This window comes from Ictidomys tridecemlineatus, chromosome 2 (assembly GCF_052094955.1).
Source record: "Ictidomys tridecemlineatus isolate mIctTri1 chromosome 2, mIctTri1.hap1, whole genome shotgun sequence".
NCBI lineage: Eukaryota > Metazoa > Chordata > Mammalia > Rodentia > Sciuridae > Ictidomys > Ictidomys tridecemlineatus.
Genome location: NC_135478.1, coordinates 224898836 through 224916654, shown reverse-complemented (window position 1 = coordinate 224916654; position 17819 = coordinate 224898836). Strand labels below are relative to the sequence as shown.

General features: G+C 41.5%; 1 long non-coding RNA gene and 1 other non-coding gene across 2 annotated transcripts in view; both read right to left on the bottom strand.

Moving 5' to 3' along the window:
* LOC144375496 (uncharacterized) overlaps nucleotides 1-17571 on the bottom strand; it is a 71696-nt gene extending 54125 nt beyond the window's left edge. The window contains exons 1-2 of the long non-coding RNA XR_013435492.1: nucleotides 15913-17571; nucleotides 12300-13687 (exon numbers count right to left, since the gene is read on the bottom strand). This is a non-coding gene — a long non-coding RNA (uncharacterized LOC144375496). The remainder of the gene's footprint in view (nucleotides 1-12299; nucleotides 13688-15912) is intronic.
* On the bottom strand, nucleotides 3871-3942 carry Trnac-gca (transfer RNA cysteine (anticodon GCA)). The gene has a single exon. It is a non-coding gene; the product is annotated as a tRNA-Cys (tRNA).
* Nucleotides 17572-17819: the final 248 nt, after the last annotated feature.

The following is a 17819-nucleotide window of genomic DNA, read 5'->3' as shown; positions in this document are numbered from 1 at the left end:
GAAAACCCCGGCAACCATCATCCATCCTACACTAGAAGCATCCTCTGGAAAACTGGAGTCAAGACAAGGAGGCCTGGGAACATTATTTCAGTCTATCACTGTATAGAAAGCCAGAACTAGTGAATTAGAGGGGGAAACTATTAAAAATGGAACAGAGGAAAGGGACAAAATATGAAATATTCAGAGATACTATGATGATCCACATAGAAAACACAAATTAACCTACAAATAATTTGATTTACTCAGTTTAATAAATTGTAAGATATAAAATAAGGTCAAATATATTTCTACCCATCAACTTAAAAAGAGTTAGGAATGAAGTATTTGAACAGATGTCACTTAAAATCATAACAAAAATACAGGGTCTCTAGGAATAAACAGATATAAAATGTGCTTAGAATATTTTAAAGCTTCACTGAAAGACATTAAAGGGATATGAATAGAGAAATGTGCATATACTTTAACTTCATAATTCCATTTCTAAAAATCTTTCCAAAGAACACAATGAGATGATTGGTCAATAATTTGTATTTGGATGTCCACTGCAGAATTACTTGTTATCATGAAAAAGCAGGAGCTGTACAAATACCACCAGCCAATAAAGCGGCACACAGTGCTGCGTGTTCTCCAGTGCCCAGATGGAATCTAAGCCTCCTTGCCCTCTCACGGGACACATGGACAATCGTGGATCTTCTGACCACTGATACTTCCCGTGGTGTACCAGGGTGAAATAGAGGAGGGTACTCAAGGCTGGGGTGTATTCAACCAAAAGACTCAAGATACCCCAACCCCAACAACGCAGCAAAGATCAATAAATGGAGATCTCCGCACACCGAGAAGCTCTTCATGGATCTGATGAAGACATTCTGTTTTAAATTATGGTTCCATCCCCTCGTCACAGTCCCTCCGCTCCTGTTTGCATCTCCTCTTCCTCCAGCTCATCATAACCACTTCTCTGTCTTTATACTCTTTTTACTGTAGGAGCCCAGCAGTAAACAAATCCTGGCTAACTGATCTTTCTACTGCTCCACACCTACACTAGCCAGCTGGATACAGCTGGAGAAAAACACAACTTTGCTAAGAGTTGTCACTTCCAATCCTCGACCAGCAAGTCTTGAGTGGGCTCCTGGGGCAGACTGCTGGTCTACCTCTAGCCCAGTGACTTCCCTACTCCCTTAGATGAATGTTTCAAGCCTACTCCTCTCTGCCCAAACCTCCAACAGCTTCTCCCTCATTTTCAACTCTCTTCCAACTTCACTGAGAAAATATAAGCAACTTAAGAGCTGTCATCCACCACCACCAGGCCACCCACTCCTTTCCCAGCCCACAACTCTGCCTTCCCTCCAGTCGCCACCAATGCACTGTCTGTGCTCCTAGCCAAGGTTGGACCCTTCACGTGGGGCTAGCTGTCCCAGCTGTCCTCACCTGATCAAAGCCATCTCTTCAGTAACCTCTCCCTCTTTTTTTTTATTTTTTAGATGAAATTCATATCACATACAATTAATCATTTCAAAGTGTACAATTCAGTGGCATTTGCTGCATTCACAATGAGGGCAACTGCCGCCTCAAGTTTCAAACTTTTTCATTCTCCCAGAAGGACACCTGTATCCACAGAGTGACCACTTCCCATTCTCCCCATGCACCCCCATCTCCTGGACACATTCATCTCTTTCTCCCTCCATGGATTTACCTATTCCAGCTGTTTTATATAAAAGGCATCATACAATCTGTGGTCTTTGGTGTCTAGTTTCTTTTCCTTAACACGATGCTTTCAAGTTTTATGCATATAGTGGCGTGTCTGAGTACTGCATTCCTTTTTATGGCTGAATAATTTCCTATTGAATGCACATCCCATGGTTGGTTCGTTTGTCCATTGATGGACATTGGCTCTATCTCCACATTTTGGCTTTGCTGCTATGAACATTCACGATCAAGGGTCCGAGTGCCTATTTTCAACTCTTACACCTACCTATGCCTAGGAGTGGAGTTGCTGACTTATATGGTAAATCTGTCTAACTTTTTGAGGAACCATGGAACAGTCTCCCACAGAGTCTGCACCATTTTCTATTTCCACCTGCAATGTACCAGGGTCCCTTATTTGTCCTTGTCCTCCACTTGTTACCCCACTTTTAAAAATTATAGCCATCCTCCCAGATGTCAGGTGGTATGTAGATCATGGTGGTTTTAATGCACGTTTCCTGGTCACTAATGGTGCCAAGCATCTTTTCATGTGCTTGTTGGTATTCAAGGGTCCACCGTGGAGAAAGGTCTACTGGAGACCTTCACCTTTTTTGGTTTGGGTCTGTTCCTGTTACCCGCTTCCTCTTGTCTCAGTCCCATTATCGTATAAAACACTTTTCTCCCAACAACAACTAACTTCTCCACCCTACCCCACCTCTCTGCTTCCCTTTATAGAAAAACCCTCTGAAAGAATTGTCTCTGCTCAGTCTCCATTCCCCTCCCCATCTCTGAAACCCACTCTGATAGGTTGCTGCACTCACTGCTTCACTGGAGTTGCTTGTCCTGGTCGCCAACGGCCTCTGTGCTGCTGACGCTCGCTCGTAGTGGTCAAGGTCACTTTCACACACTTGACCTGAAGCAGCTTTGGACAAGCTGACTCTTTCTTCAAGAATACCTTCAAGCCCCTTTCCTCATGTCAAGGATGGGCCTGGTTTTCCTCCCTCTGCACTGCCTATCCCCCTCATCTCCATGGCGGGGTCCTCATAGTCTCCCCTATCTGTTAACCATGGACGGTTCTCATCCCTCTCATGATTGCCTCAGCCTGTGGTTTTACACACCCTCTCTGTGCTGACAACTGCCTCACCTGTGTTCCCAGCTGATGTGGTTTGAATGAATGTCCTCCAAAAACATGTGCTGGAAACTTTACCTCCAATGGGAGCATTGGCAGGTCAGTCGGGTCTGCTGAGATGACCAGGCCATGAGGGCAGAGTCTTATTTAACTTATTGTTAAATCCATTATCATGAGAGTGTGTTCGCCTTATAAGAGAAGTTTTGCCCCCTTTTACTCCCTCTAGGCCTCCCCTTGCCCTTCCTCCATGTGTTGCCTTCCCCTAGGTCACAGCTGCAAGACCCTCAACAGATGCAGCCCCTCATCCCGGTCTTCCCAGCCTCCAGAACTGAGAGACAGAAGCTTCTGTTTGCTATAACTCATGGAGTCTGCAGTATTCTATTATAGCAGCACAAAAGGGTCTATGACATCAGCCCCGCCTCCCTCCTGAATTCAAATGTGTCGTGTATCAGTACACGCTCAGTATTTCTCCTTGAATGTTTCATAAACATTTCAAATCTCAATCCAAAACCAAACCAATCTTCTTTCCAAAACCTTCTCTTCTTCAAGTCTGTCCTCTTCTCATTTACTTGTGACTCTAGCCTTCCAATTATTCAGACTAAAACTTAGTTATCCACAGCTCATCTATTCTTCCCACATCTCATATCCAGCCTGCTAGCAAATTCTGCCAACTTTGCCTGCAGACTTTGAAGGAACACACACACACACACACACACACACACACACACACACACACACATTCTCTCCAGTGGGAGGGACTGGCAAATCTCTTGCCCGGCTCACTCTCAAGGGGAAATTGAATTAAGAGGTTTGCCTGAGTCTTCCTCAGGCAGTATTCAAGAGAAGTCTACTGCTCTCCTCTCTCTCCTTCTGGAGAGGTGACCCTTTTGAAAAGGGGAAATGCACAGGAACATGTAGGCCAAGGGGATAGAAGGGAACTATTACAGGAGGTGACAGTTTGAACAAATCCTTGTAGACCCAACCAGACATGGGTTCTTTTTTCCAAGGAAATCAAGGTGGAGTTCCAACACCAAGGATAGGTAACCAAAGGAGCATGGCATGGGGGACACCTAGACTTGAACCAGGGACCTCTTGATCTGCAGTCAAATGCTCTACCCCTGAGCTGTACCCCCATCCTTAGCAGCTGCTTAAATAAACACCTTTCATCCTTGAAGTCACTCATTCCACATTGAAGTAAATCAATCCGCCTTCTATTCCTGCCAGTCAGAAGGCTGACTCCTCTACAGACTGACTCTGTGGTGACCACCTCAAAGGACGCTGGACAAGCCTAAGCTTGCCCCGCAGTCACTTTCTTGTCCTAGAAGCTCTCTTGCTCACAGAGTGTCTTGTTATTCTAGGCTGCTTCCCAGCTGTACTGGTGAGGCAGCGGGGCGGTGTTGCCCCAGACATCCTCCCCAAGAAGAGCTGCTGATATGTTTTCCTTCATCTTTAAACCATAAGCAGAACAGGGTGGGGCAGCCTGAGAGTTTCAAAAAGAAAAGAGCCCCAGACTTTGATCGGGACACCAAGATTGGAGAGCCAGTTCTGCTGGGGGACTGCTGTGGGAATTTAAGCCAATGAACCAAGATGTGGGCCTCAGTCACCATTTGGGGAAAGGAGGCAAGGGGACCACTGTTGGGAAAGATTCCTTCTTACTGCACAGCTCCAAGACTCTCCAAGTGCTGGAGCAGAGAAGGACCAGGCTAGGGAGCTGCCAAGGAGGGGATAGCCTTGGCCATTCCCGTGTCTATGGTTCCAAAGCCCAGGGACTGACAGTCAAGTAGTCCCTGGGGCAAGCTTGGCTTTTATCTGTAAATCTTGGTCTTCAAAATCCTGTTTGCTCTCTGCTCATTAGTAATGTGCATCTCTTCTCCTTCAACCACCTCAGAGAAGGAAACTTGCCGCATGTAGAATTCTGTGAGTAGGAATCTCCGAGAGTGTTCCATGAATCCTGCAGACTCTGTGCCCCAGACCTTCCACTCTTACTCATCACTATCCTGCTGATGTTAGGATATCAAATTTTTTGTATGAATATTTCATCTCCTCACATCCTTATGGTCTTGTATGAAGAGGCTCTATATTCCTCAATTACTCAATAGAGCAACATGATGCTAACTAGCATTTACCCAGTAATTTCTTATTAAAAAAAATTTCACATTCTCTTATTTATCCTCACAATCTATAATAGAAATATTCTCCTAGCCAGGTGCGGTGGTGCACTTCTATAATCCCAGGGGCACAGGAATTAAGGCAAGAGGATCGTGAGTTCAAAGCCAGCCTCAGCAAAAGCAAGACACAAGCAACTCAGTGAGATACTGTCTCCAAATAAAATTCAAAATACAGCTGGGGATGTGACTCAGTGGTCAAGTGCCCCTGAGTTCAATCCCCCGTACCTCCCAAAAATATTGTCTTGATTCTCCTTTCTCATATAAAGAAATGGAAGATTACAATGATCTTGACATATCATACATTTGATTCAAATGGAGTATGAATTCTTATTTTTCCATGTGTACAGACTGCAGGATCACATTGGTTATACAGACACGAGAGAGAAAGGGAATTGCACGGAAGATGGAAGGAGACCCTTTTTATATTTTATTTAGAGACAGGGTCTTGCTGAGTTGCTAAGTGCCTCACTAACCCGCTAAGGCTGGCTTTGAACTCCAGATCCTCCTGCCTCGGTCTCCTGAGTTGCTGGGATTACACGTGCATCCCACCAAGCGAGACATATGCTTTCATTTTTAATGTTTTCTTTCAGAGAGCAAAAGTGTTTAATCCTGAAGAAGTAAGGATTATCATCTATCATCTCTCTAGTAGTTCTGTGTCCTTAAAATCATTTGCCTTTCCATGATCATGAGGATATTATTCAATGTTTTCTTCTATAAAATTCATAGTTTTGACTCTTCCATGTAGAACTAATCCATTTCAAATTTATTTTTGAGTGTACAGTAGAGCTGGTTGACATTTCTTTTTATCTGATGTTGTTCCAGCACCATTTGAAAAATCAAACTCGGCCTTCCCTGTTGTGTTTTTTTAGTGTCTTTATTAAACACCGGTGCTCCCTTCTCTTCTGTTGGTCTATATGCTTTCTCTACACCAATATCACCTTTTCTTGCTTACTGTCACTTTAAAGTAATTATTGACATAAGGTAGAGTCCACTGAGTTTGTTTTTCTTTTGTTGAAAAGTTATTATCAAAGTTATTAGTTATTCCAAGATCTTTACATTTCCCTATATATTTTTTAAATTTAAATTTCTGAGTTAAAAATGATTGAGATTGTCTTAAATATAGAAATTTTGGATAGATTGACATATCAAGTTGTTCAATCTGAACAAGGCATTTATCTCCATTTATTTAGAGCTTTAATGTTTTCTCAGCAGGGTTTGTAATACATGCTTTTGTTAAATGTATTTCTAATTGTTTTATTATACACTGTTATTGCAAATGACATTTTTAAATTTTCATATTTCCATTTATTGTTTTTGGTTGTTCGGGTTATTCTAGGTTCTTGCACTTTCCTATAATTTTTAGAATGAGTTTGCTAATGTTCACAACAAGAAGCACTGCTTAGGGCTTGATTGGATTTGTTAGTAAAAATTAACATCTTAACAATATAGAGTCTTCCCATAAATATAGTATATCTCTAGTTTTTGGCATTGTTTTATCTAAGTCAAGGTTTATAGTTTTCAGTGTGTACATCTGTCACATATTTCATCTGATTTTTACTATTTCAAATTTTTGATGCCTTAATAAGTGACATTTTTAAAGCTTTAATTTTTAATCATTTGATGTTAATATATATAAATGCAATTGACTTTAAAATTTTTTTTAGTTGTAATTGGACACAATACCTTTATTTTATTTATTTATTTTTATGTGTACCAGGGTTTGAACCCAGGGATACTTAGCCACTTAGCACTCTAGTGCTGAAGATCGAACCCAGTGACTCACACATGCTAGGCAAGTGTTCTATTGCGGAGCCACAGCCCCTGCCCCTGCAATTAACTTTTGTATGTTTATTTTGTATCCTGCAAGCTTGCTAAACTCACTTATTAATTCTAGTAAGTGTATTTTCTACTGGATTTCTATAAAGATAATCGGAGCCACAGCCCCTGCCCCTGCAATTAACTTTTGTATGTTTATTTTGTATCCTGCAAGCTTGCTAAACTCACTTATTAATTCTAGTAAGTGTATTTTCTACTGGATTTCTATAAAGATAATCATGTCAACTGTGAATGAAGAGTTGTTTTTTTTTCTAATATTTATTTTTTAGTTTTTGGCGGACACAACATCTTTGTTTGTATGTGGTGCTGAGGATCGAACCCGGGCCAAATGCATGCCAGGCGAGTGTGCTACCACTTGAGCCACATCCCCAGCCCGAATGAAGAGTTTTTGTCTTATCCAGTTGCTCTTCTAAGGCAGAGAGTATTCAATCTTCCTCATTAACTATGATGTAAGCTGTAGGTATTAATATGAATTAAACATTTCCAGGGGCTGGGGATGTGGCTCAAGCAGTAGCGCATTCGCCTGGCATGCGTGCGTCCCGGTTCCATCCTCAGCACCACATACAAACAACGATGTTGTGTCCACCAATAACTAAAAAATAAATATTAAAAAAATTCTCTCTCTCCCTCTATCACTCTCTCTTAAAAAAAAAAAAATTTCCAAATTTCTCCCACACACCAGTTCCAAAGACTCCTGAACCATATCATCAGGCCTGATAACAGGAATAACCCCACTCCTGGTACCACTTTTCTATGTTAATCACCTTTCCATCGCTGTAACCAAATACCTGATAGAAACAAATAAGGAAAGATTTTTTTCAGTTCATGCTTTCATGAGTTTCAGTCCACATTCACCTGATTCTGTTGTCTGTGGACTTGTAGTAAGGCAGGACTCCGTGGTGGGGAGAGCTGCTCACCTTGGGCTTCTCTCTCTGCCTGGCCATGATGAGGAAGAGGAAGAAGATAGTGATAAAGAAGGAGGAATAGGAAGGGGCCAGGGACATGCCTGCAAGGGCCTACTTCTCCCAGATAGACCCCATCTTCTAAATTTTCATCACTTTCTAATAGTGCCACCAGCTGGGGACCAAGCCCTTAACACACAAGCTTTCATGGGACATTTAAAATCCAACCCATAACATGTCCGAGTGCTACTTTAGAGGGATGCTACAAATTTTGATATGCTGTATTTTCATTTTTTCTCACTTTAAAATACCTTCTAACTTATCATTTTGTCTTTTGACCTGTGTATTACTTAGAAATGTGTTGTATAGTTTCCAAATATTTGAGTATTTTTAGAGATTTCTCTCTTGCTGATTTCTCATGTAGTTAGAGAACTTTTTTTGATTTCTTTAAATTCCACTAAGACTTGGTTTTATGTAGTAGAATATGGTCCAACTTAATAAATGTTGCATGTGCTCTTGAAAAGAACGTACATTCTGCTGTTCTGGGTGAAGCGTTAAAAATGTCAATTACATCGATTTTATTGATGGTATTGTTTACATCTTCTATATTTTTATGAATTTCTATTTTTAATATCAATTATTGAGTGAGGAGATATTGAAATAGCCTGGCTATAAGTTCTATCGGTTTTTCCTACCTGTATCTTGAATATTACCATTGAGGGAAATCAACTTTTAGGATTGTCATGTTGTCTTGTCGTTCTCCATTGCTTTGAAAAACCAATTTTTCTGATGTTACCATAGCCAATACAACTTTCTTTCTAATAGCATTAGTGTGATCCATGTTTTAGCAAATTTTGTTTATATTAAAATGTATTTCTTTGGACAATATGTTCTGGGATCTTTCTTCCTTTTTAACCAATCTGATGATCTCTGTCTTTTATAAAAAGCAGTTAGTCCATATACATTTAGTAAGATTCATAATATGGTTAAATTTAAATCTGTTATCTTCATATTTATTTTCTATTTGGCTCATGAGTTCTTTATTCTCTTTTCCCTCTATTTTCCACATTCTTTTTTTAATTTAATTTAATTTTTTAAAAATATTTATTTTTTTAGGTATAGTTGGACACATGCCTTTATTTTATTTATTTATTTTTATGTGGTGCTTAGGATCGAACCCAGGGCCTCGCATGTGCTAGGTGAGCGCCCTTCCATCTTCTTATGCATGGTTTTCGTCAGTTCATTTTATTACCTTTTTTTGTCTTACTAACCACAACTCGCAGTTGTATGTAGTATGGTTTTATGGTCTACAGTGTCCACCTTTAACTTACTCCAACACATTCTAGTGATATTACACCATTGCATGTATAGTATGGGAACTTTGTAATAGCATACTTGCATTCCCCCTGCTCAAATTCCATGCTTTTATTCCTTTGTATTTTACTTCATTTATTTTTAATTGGTGCATTATAATTATACATAATGGTGGGATTTGTAGTTACATGTTCATGCATGTACACAATGTAACAATATGATTTTGTCAACTTCATTTCCTGGTACTTCTCCTCTATATTTTACTTTACCAGAGATACTTTACCACTGAGCCATATTCTAGCATACACACACACACACACACACACACACACACACACACACTCCTTTTAATTTTGAGACAGGGCCTCAATAAGTTTCTGAGACTGACCTAGAACTTGGGGTCCTCCTGCCTCAGCCTTCTGAGTCACTGGGATTACAGGCAAGTGTCACTGTACCTGACCTGTATTTTACATTAACGGCTATAAATCCCACAGCACATTGTTATTATTTTTGCTTAAAGAATTAGTTATCATTCTTTATGCTAAAATTGAGAAAAGTTATATGTATTCACATATAATGTGTGTGTTCACACACAGTTACCACACATATGAATTCACACATAGTTTCCACTCTGATGATGCTCTTTATTCCTTTATGTAGAGCCATAATTCCATCTGGTATCATTTCCCTACTGTCTGAAGGGATTCTCTCAAAGTGGGTCTACTGGCAATAATTGTTTCAACCTTCTTATGCCTGAAATGTTATTATTTTACCTTTGTTTTGAAAAAGTATCTTCACTCAATATAGAATTCTAGATTGACAAAAAAGAACAAGGAAAAAGAATTGCTATTCTGGTATGATAAAGATTTTGTTCTGCTCTTTTCTTGCTTGTATTGTTTCTGATGAACAATTTAACATCCTTATAATTGTTCTTCTGTACCTAACATTTCTTTTTCTTTCTCCATCTGCTTTAAATATTTTTTATCATTTGTTTTGAGTAGACTGATTATGATATCCTTTGATGTCATTTTCTTTATGCTTCTGCTCAGGATTCACAGAGTTTAAATCAATGAGGAATATGATTTTTATCAAAGTTGGAAAATTGGGGCCACTATGTTGTGAGCATGCCCCCCCCCCAAAAAAAAGTTCATGTGTTATAAACTTAATCAAACAATTCTTTGCTAATGGTATTTGGACATAGGGTCCTCGGGAGGCATTAGTATTAGACAAAGTCTTGAGGGTGCCCCCCCTCCCCCCGCCTGGTGGCAGCAGTGGCCTCATGAGGGAAGGGAGACAGACCTGGGGTAGCACACTTGCTGTCTGGTCGTCTGACGCCCTCTGCCGTGCTATGGCCCAGGAAGAGACCCTCACCAGATGATGGTGCCACGCTCTTAGACTTCCCAGCCTCCCAAACCACAAGCTAAATAAACCTCTCTTTATAAATTACCAGTAAGTGATATTCAATTAAAGCAGCAGATTAAAACAGGTGCCCTTATTTCTTCAATTTTTTTTCTATTTTCTTGCCCATGCAGTGTCAAGGGTTCTTTCCTGCTCATGGATGCTCTGTTCTTTCTTTTCAAAAATGTCTCCCTTATCTAAATGTTTCACTCTGAATATTTCTATTGCTAAAATCAGTATCCATCAGTATTTTCTTCTACAATGTCTAATATTTGAATCACACAAGTGTATTCTTTATCAAAACTATTCCAGTGGAGCATTTTCATCTCTAGGCATTTACTTTGGATCTTTGTGACATAGTAGGAAATATATATTTGGTCTCTGCCACCATTTAAAGTCCTTGTAACCTCTGAAGTAAGGAATGTCCTTTTATAGATTAATGAGGTGGTCGATGTTGGGGGCCAGTTAGCAGAAGAGAGAACTGTGTGATTAAAGAATTGGGACTTTCAGCCTTATCCTCTGCCTCCAGGGAGGAGAAAGGGGCTAAAGTTGAGTTGATGGCCAATGGCCAGTGATTTAGACTACCATGCACATGTAAATGATCCTACATAAACCCCAAAGGGATGGTATTCAAAGAACTTCCAGGTTTCCCAACATGGGAAGGTGCTGAAGGTGGCATGCCTGGAGAGGGCATGGATTCTCCATGCCCCTTCCCCATCCTTTCCCAACATATACTTATTGCAATGTCCTTTATAATAAACCAGTAGCTATGTTAATCTGAGAAGTACCAGGTCTCTAGTGCTTCTGTCCCAGTTTATACCAGCTGGGCAGAAGCACTAGAGACCTGGACTTGCAATTGGCATCAGATGTGGGGGTAGTATGTGGAACTGAGCCTTTAACCTGTGAGCTCTGACTCTAACTCTGTATAGGTAGTGTTAGAATTGGGTTAAATGGTAAGACACAATTCCCTGTGTTTACAAGAGAATTAGAGAATTACTTGATGGGAGAAAACTCCCACAGTTTGGGGACCAGAAATATTCCATTGTAAGAACAGTAGAAGAAAATTTTTCACACACTATGGAGTCTTGAAATAGCTCCCAGGAAACTAGTCTTAATCCAGAGTTGCTAAAACAAACTGGGAAGTCTGTAAACAACAGGAATTTATTTCTCACACTTCTAGAGGATAGGAAGTCCAAGATCAAGTCAGTAGCAGATTCTATGCTCCGGGAGGGGCTCACTTGCTTGTTCATAGACAGCTGTCTTGGCTTTTTGGGTTTTTTTGTTTGTTTGTTTGTTGTACTGGTGATTGAAACCAGGACCTCACACATGCTAATTAAACACTCAGCCTCTGAGTTATATCTCCAGGGCTTTTTGTTTGTTTTTTTTTTTTTTTTTTCTTTTTTGGAGACAGGTCTCACTAAAGTTGCCTGCACTGGCCTAGAACTTCCAAACCTCTTGCATCAGCCTCCAGAGTCACTAAGATTACAGGCATGTGCCATCATGCCCTCCCATGGCCACCTTTCTTCTGTAAGGCCAAGGAACCCTCTAGGGCCTCTTTTATAGTGCCCTAATCCCATTCATAGGGCCTCCACCCTCATGACCTAATCAGCTCCTAAAGGTCTCACCCCCTATTACTTTCACCTTGGTAGTTCAAATTTCAACATATGAATTGAGGGAAGGGGACAAAATTAGTTTGTAGCATTGCTTAACTTTTTGAACACAGAGAATATAGTTACAATAACTGTTTCAATGTTCTCTGCTAATCTTTCTGAGTCAGTGTCTATAGCTTTATTTTTCTCCTACTATGGATAGTATTTTTCCTGCTTCCTTAATATCTAGTAAACTTTGCCTACTAAACATCATGAATTTTACCTTGAGGGTGCTGGATATTGTGTATTCCTGCGAATAGCCCTGAGGTTTGTTCTGGAATACAGTTGAAATACTTCTGTGAACTCTCTCCAGTGTCCCATAGTGACGAGGTCTTCCAGGCTGGCTGGTGAGAACAGGCTGTAACTTCAGAGTGAGAACCAGGCTCGGATCCTTTCCCATGGCTCCATCGCTGGCCTCGGAGAATTTCCTCCTGTGCTGAACATTTCTGTGTGCCACTCTGCAGAACTCCAGATTTCCCTGTTGCTGAGCATCTCTCTCCTGTCCAGTATTCTCTCCTGCAAACTATCATCATTCATCTCCCAAGACCTGAAGCTCTGTCTCAATTGCTGGAGTCCACTGGGCTCTGCCTGGTTCCCAGCCTTCGGCCATAGCCTAGGACTTTCTCATGTCAGGGGTTTGCCTTGCTCCTTTCCCTTTGATCAAGGATGGCTAGCCATCACCAACTGATGTTTAGTGTCTCAAAAACTATTATTTCATAGAATTTCCCACTTTCTGGTTGTCTAGGTAAGAAGATAAATCCAGTCACAATGAGGATAAATCTTGGCTGTGAGCCGAATTCCACTTAAAAAAAAAAAAAATCTATGTGATATCCCCATCTGGATGTCTTGAGGGTCCTGAAACTCAAGATGGCAAACCAAGTGTCCTGTGCCCCACCTCCCCACCCACACGCCCCCGCGCGGCGGTCCTGGCCTCAGTGGATGGAATTGACTTGTCAGTCCCAGTCCAGTCCTTGTCGCCCTCCTTTCCCGGGCTCCTCACCACCAAGTCCTGGTGGGTTCTGGCTCCTGGCCCCTTTCTCCAGGCCGACACTCACTACCCTAAGACCCCCATCCTCTCCTGTGGCAGTTCGTGCTGGGTCACCTGGAACAGCTGGGACTGCCTCCCCGGTCCCCAGGGCGGATCCAGGTTAGAGTCGGAGAAAGGAGAACTCGAATGCTATTGGGGAGGTGGAAGTGAAACAGCAGCCATTATTCTCTGCAGGTCGTTGTCGCTGGTTTGGTGACAGACAGATAGAAATACTGATGGATTCCAGTTTAGACTGCTCCCCCTCCCGACCGCCAGCCCCGTCCACCAGCAGCAGCCCAGCGCTTCCACCCGGTCCCTGGCCGAGGACCCCCCGGCGCGCGCTCCCGCCACCCGGGTGCGCACCCTCGCGCAGCCTCGGGGACCGCGGTGCGCGGCCCGGGGACGGCGGCGGACGACGGTTCCTGGTCCTCCGGCGCCCCCTTGCGGGCGGTCAGGTGTCGCCGCGGCACCAGGTCACTCGAGCCGCGTTGGCCTAGGGCGACTCTGCTCCCCGGGTGAGAGCCGGGGACCTGCTCACTCTGTTTGTTTGTTTGCTTGTTGTTTTCCACGTTTTTCGTACAAGTCTGCAACATACAAAAATGCGCAAGTCGTAAGGGGTCAGCTGGATAGAGGATTCTAAAACCACCTACGGGTCTACAGCTCGGCGTCCGAATCCGAATCGGAACACCCCCCGGGGAACCGAGGTGCAGAAGTGAGAAGAGGCCCCCTCCGCCGGGGCGCTCTCGTCGGGCCGTGACTTTGAATCGTTTCCTGTTCTCACGTTTCCAAAAGCAAAGGAACCAATATGAAGAGGGAAACCTAGAAACAAAGGCAAGCCCCTCCGCCTGGTGGCCAGTCACACCGACCACAGGGTCCTGGGGACAAGAGTCCCACGGGTGTGACTCAGGAAGAAACAGGAGCGAAGGGACCACCGGGAAGTCCCGGTCGGCAAGTCCTTCTGGCCAAGTTGACGCCATTCGCCCTGGTGTTTGGGGAGCCGGTTCCGTCGGTGGAGACCAACTCGCAGGCGGAGCGCAGAGGCCAGAGGCCGGTAGCCAGGGCTGTGCACAAAAGCCAGCTCCCACTCTTCTGAAGGGGACAGAAGGGAGTCGGTGCAGTGAGCGCCCCTCGTGCCCACGTCTCGGCCAGGAAATGTCATTAAAAGGAACCAAGAACTCTGGGTGAGATGGCTGGTTCCAGGGCGAGGCAGGAAACCTGAAGGATGAACCAGGGAGCAAGCTGTGCAGAAAGTGTGTGCTCAAAGGCGGAGGGGAGGCCCAGAACACGGGTGCCAGTGTGAGAGACACCACCAGCCAGGGACCCCTGAAGCATCCAAAGTCAGGAATGTGTTTCAGCTCATTGAATTAAAGAGCCTATGAACTCATGTTAATAAGTTTATTTCATATTTAAGGTGGGAAAAAAGGAAGCTCTTATTTATATAAAAATGTCGACTCATACAGGTAAATAAAATGATAGAAATATCAAATCACCATTTTATAACCATCATTGTCATTTCAACTAATTAATGTAACCATCATTGTAACGTTCTGGATCAGAATCATTAATGGATACTGAATTTGTTAAGCAAAAATGGTTGGGGAACAAGATATAGAAAAATCGGTCAAACCCCATTTTAAATGAATAATCGAATTATGTTGAATCAAAAGTCTGACCAGCTGGCTGGCGACCCTGCGTTCTGGTGTGAGGTACTGAGAGCGCCAAGGCGTCACCTCCAGAGTCATTAGCCAAATTCAGACCTTCAGCAAGTAGGGGAGCAATCAGGCGAAGCCCTCGCCCAGAAGCAGCCCCGGTCCTAACTCTTGGCCTATTGAACCTCACAGGGTCCCCCAGTGATAGCCTGTGAGGTCCAGCCGTGTGGCTTTGGCGTGTTGAGTGCAGGGAACTCCTGCAAAGCTGCTCGCTCAGTGCTTCAAAAATGTTGATTTCATGGAAGAAATCAGAAGTCTAGAGAACTGTTCTAGATTAAAGAGATGTAAAAACACACGACAACTATTTGCAATACATAAGCCTTGACTGGATCCTGAGTTAGGAATGAAAGATGATTATCGGTAACATTACTGGGATAAATGAGAAATAAAGGCTATGCATTGTATAATGGATAAGCATATCATTTATTAACTTCCCCAATATCTAGCGGATATGTAGGAGAAAAACTTTGTTCTTAGAAGATACGTGTTGAAATATTAGTGGTGCCAGGATGTCTTCAACTAACTTTCAAATGATTTAGAAAACACACACACACACACACACACACACACACACACACACACACACACATGAATATAGAAAGAGACACATAGCAAATGTGGCCAAATGTTACAATTGGCCATTCAGGTAAATAGTATGAGGACTCTCTTTATACTATTTTTATAAATTTTCTATCAACTTGAGGTTTTTTATATAAATTGTTAAGAAATTTACTTTTAAAGGTGAATTTAAGGGGCTGGGGTTGTAGCTCAGTTGGTAGAGTGTTTGCCTTGCATGTGTGAGGCACTGGGTTTGATCCTCAGCACCACATAAAACAAATAAAGATTAAAAAAAGTGTATTTAAAAACAGAAAGAAGAAAAATATTATCCAGAAATCACCCTTGTGCTTCCTCTCAATCTTAATATCCTCTTTCCCAAAAGTACCACTATTCTAACTTCTAATATTATTTTAGCCTATTTTTAAAACTTACATTGCTTTCCCCAATATAATGTTTGTGATATCCAGCCCATACTATTGTACACAGAATGAGTTTTCCTTTTGCATTGCTGTTTAATAGTCTATTATACATGGCTTACTTACCAAACATGTTCCTGAAGGCCGATTGGGTTGTTGCCAGCTTGAGGCTATTAGAAATAAGCCATTATGAATAATCTCATATGTATCTTTGAGAAACATATCCACACATTTCTCTTAGAAATACACCTAGGAACAGAATAACAGAATCATCAGTATGCAATTGTTCTGTTTGGGGAGTTAATAACATACAATTTTCCAAAGAGGTCACATGTCCCAGTTTATTGGCCATTTTGAAATCATCTTCTGTGAAGAGGGATCACATCCTTTAACGGACAGAACTCTTAATGATAATGGTCTGATTTATCAATCTTTTCCTTTAGGTTTAATTTGGGGGGGTTCTCTTTGATAAATCTTCACATTTTTACCAGCTCACAAAGATAGTCTTTTGTTTTCTTCTTGAAACATATTGCTTTATTTTTTCCTGAACTCTAATAGATGAGAGATTGTTTTGGGCAGACAGAGTAGGTGACTAAGGTTCTTTCCATTGTTGTTTGATTGAACATCATCAAATGGAAAGATCCTTCCTTCTCCCATCACTAGGAAGTACCAAGTTTGTCACAGACTAGGTGCTCAGCTCTGTTCCTGTACCTTTTATTCTGTTCCATGGATCTATATATTTTCTCAGGCACCAATACCACACCAATTATCATCTTAATTACTGTACACAGCATATCTGGAAAATTCTTCCAACTTCATTCTTCATGAGTATATTGGTTTTTAGACTTTTTAAAATATTTATTCATTTTTTTTTAGTTGTAGTTGGACACAATACCTTTATTCCATTCATTTATTTTTATGTGGTGCTGAGGATCGAACCCATGGCCCCACGCATGCTAGGTGAGCGCTCTACCGCTGAGCCACAATCCCAGCCCCTGTTCTTAGACTTTTTAATGTCCATAAGAATTTTAGAATCAGCACATTAATATACTCAAAAATATTAGGTGGTTTTGTTAGTGATCATTTTGAATCTATAGGTAAAGATGAAGGAAAAACTGATACTGTTGCTATACTTAGTTCTTCATTTCATTAACTTAATATATCCCATTGGGTTTTTAGGTCTTTAATTTTTCTCACTGGTATTTTAAATTTTCCTTTATAGAGACTTTAACCCTCTTTATTTTTTTCCTTAGTCATTAATTTTTTATATTGTAAATAGACTTGTTTAAATTTCTCTAGCGTTACAGCTTCTGAAAAAAATGATTGATTTTTATAATTTCATCTTGTATCCAATGACCTGCTAAATTTGCTTATTAATTTTAACAGTTGATCTGTATATCCTTTTGGATTTTATGTACACACAATAATACCATTTGTGAATAATGACAATCTTATTTCTTCTGTTCATGCCTCTCCTTCTCTTTTCTTTTCTTTCCTAATACGCTGGCCAGGACTTGGAACACCTAGTTGAATAGGAATAGTAACTCGAAGCATCCTTTCTTTTTTCCTGTCTCTAAGAACTTCGAGTATGTCCTCGTTAGGTGTAATGCTTGCTAAAGAAGTTTCCTAATGCCCTTCATCAGCCTAATAACACTGTGTTCTGGTAGGATGAACAAAGGTGTCCAATGGTACCAGGTCCTAATCCCAAACCTGCAACTGTTATTTGCCTGGAAAAGATATTTTTGCAAACGTGATTAAAGTCTTAAAATGAAGAAATGACCCTGGATTATCTAGATGGACCCTAAATGCGATCAAAATTCTCCTTATAAGACATTTGTTTTTCATTTCATATTTTTATTGGTGTGTTTTGCTTGTACATAATGATGGGGTTTGTTGTTACATATTCACACGTGCACATAATAAAGCCATGTAATTTGGCCAATATCCCTCCCCAGCACTTTCCCCTTCCCTCCCTTTCAGTGCCTTTTCTCTTCTGATCTCCTGCAAAGAGACTTGACATGGAGAAGAAGACA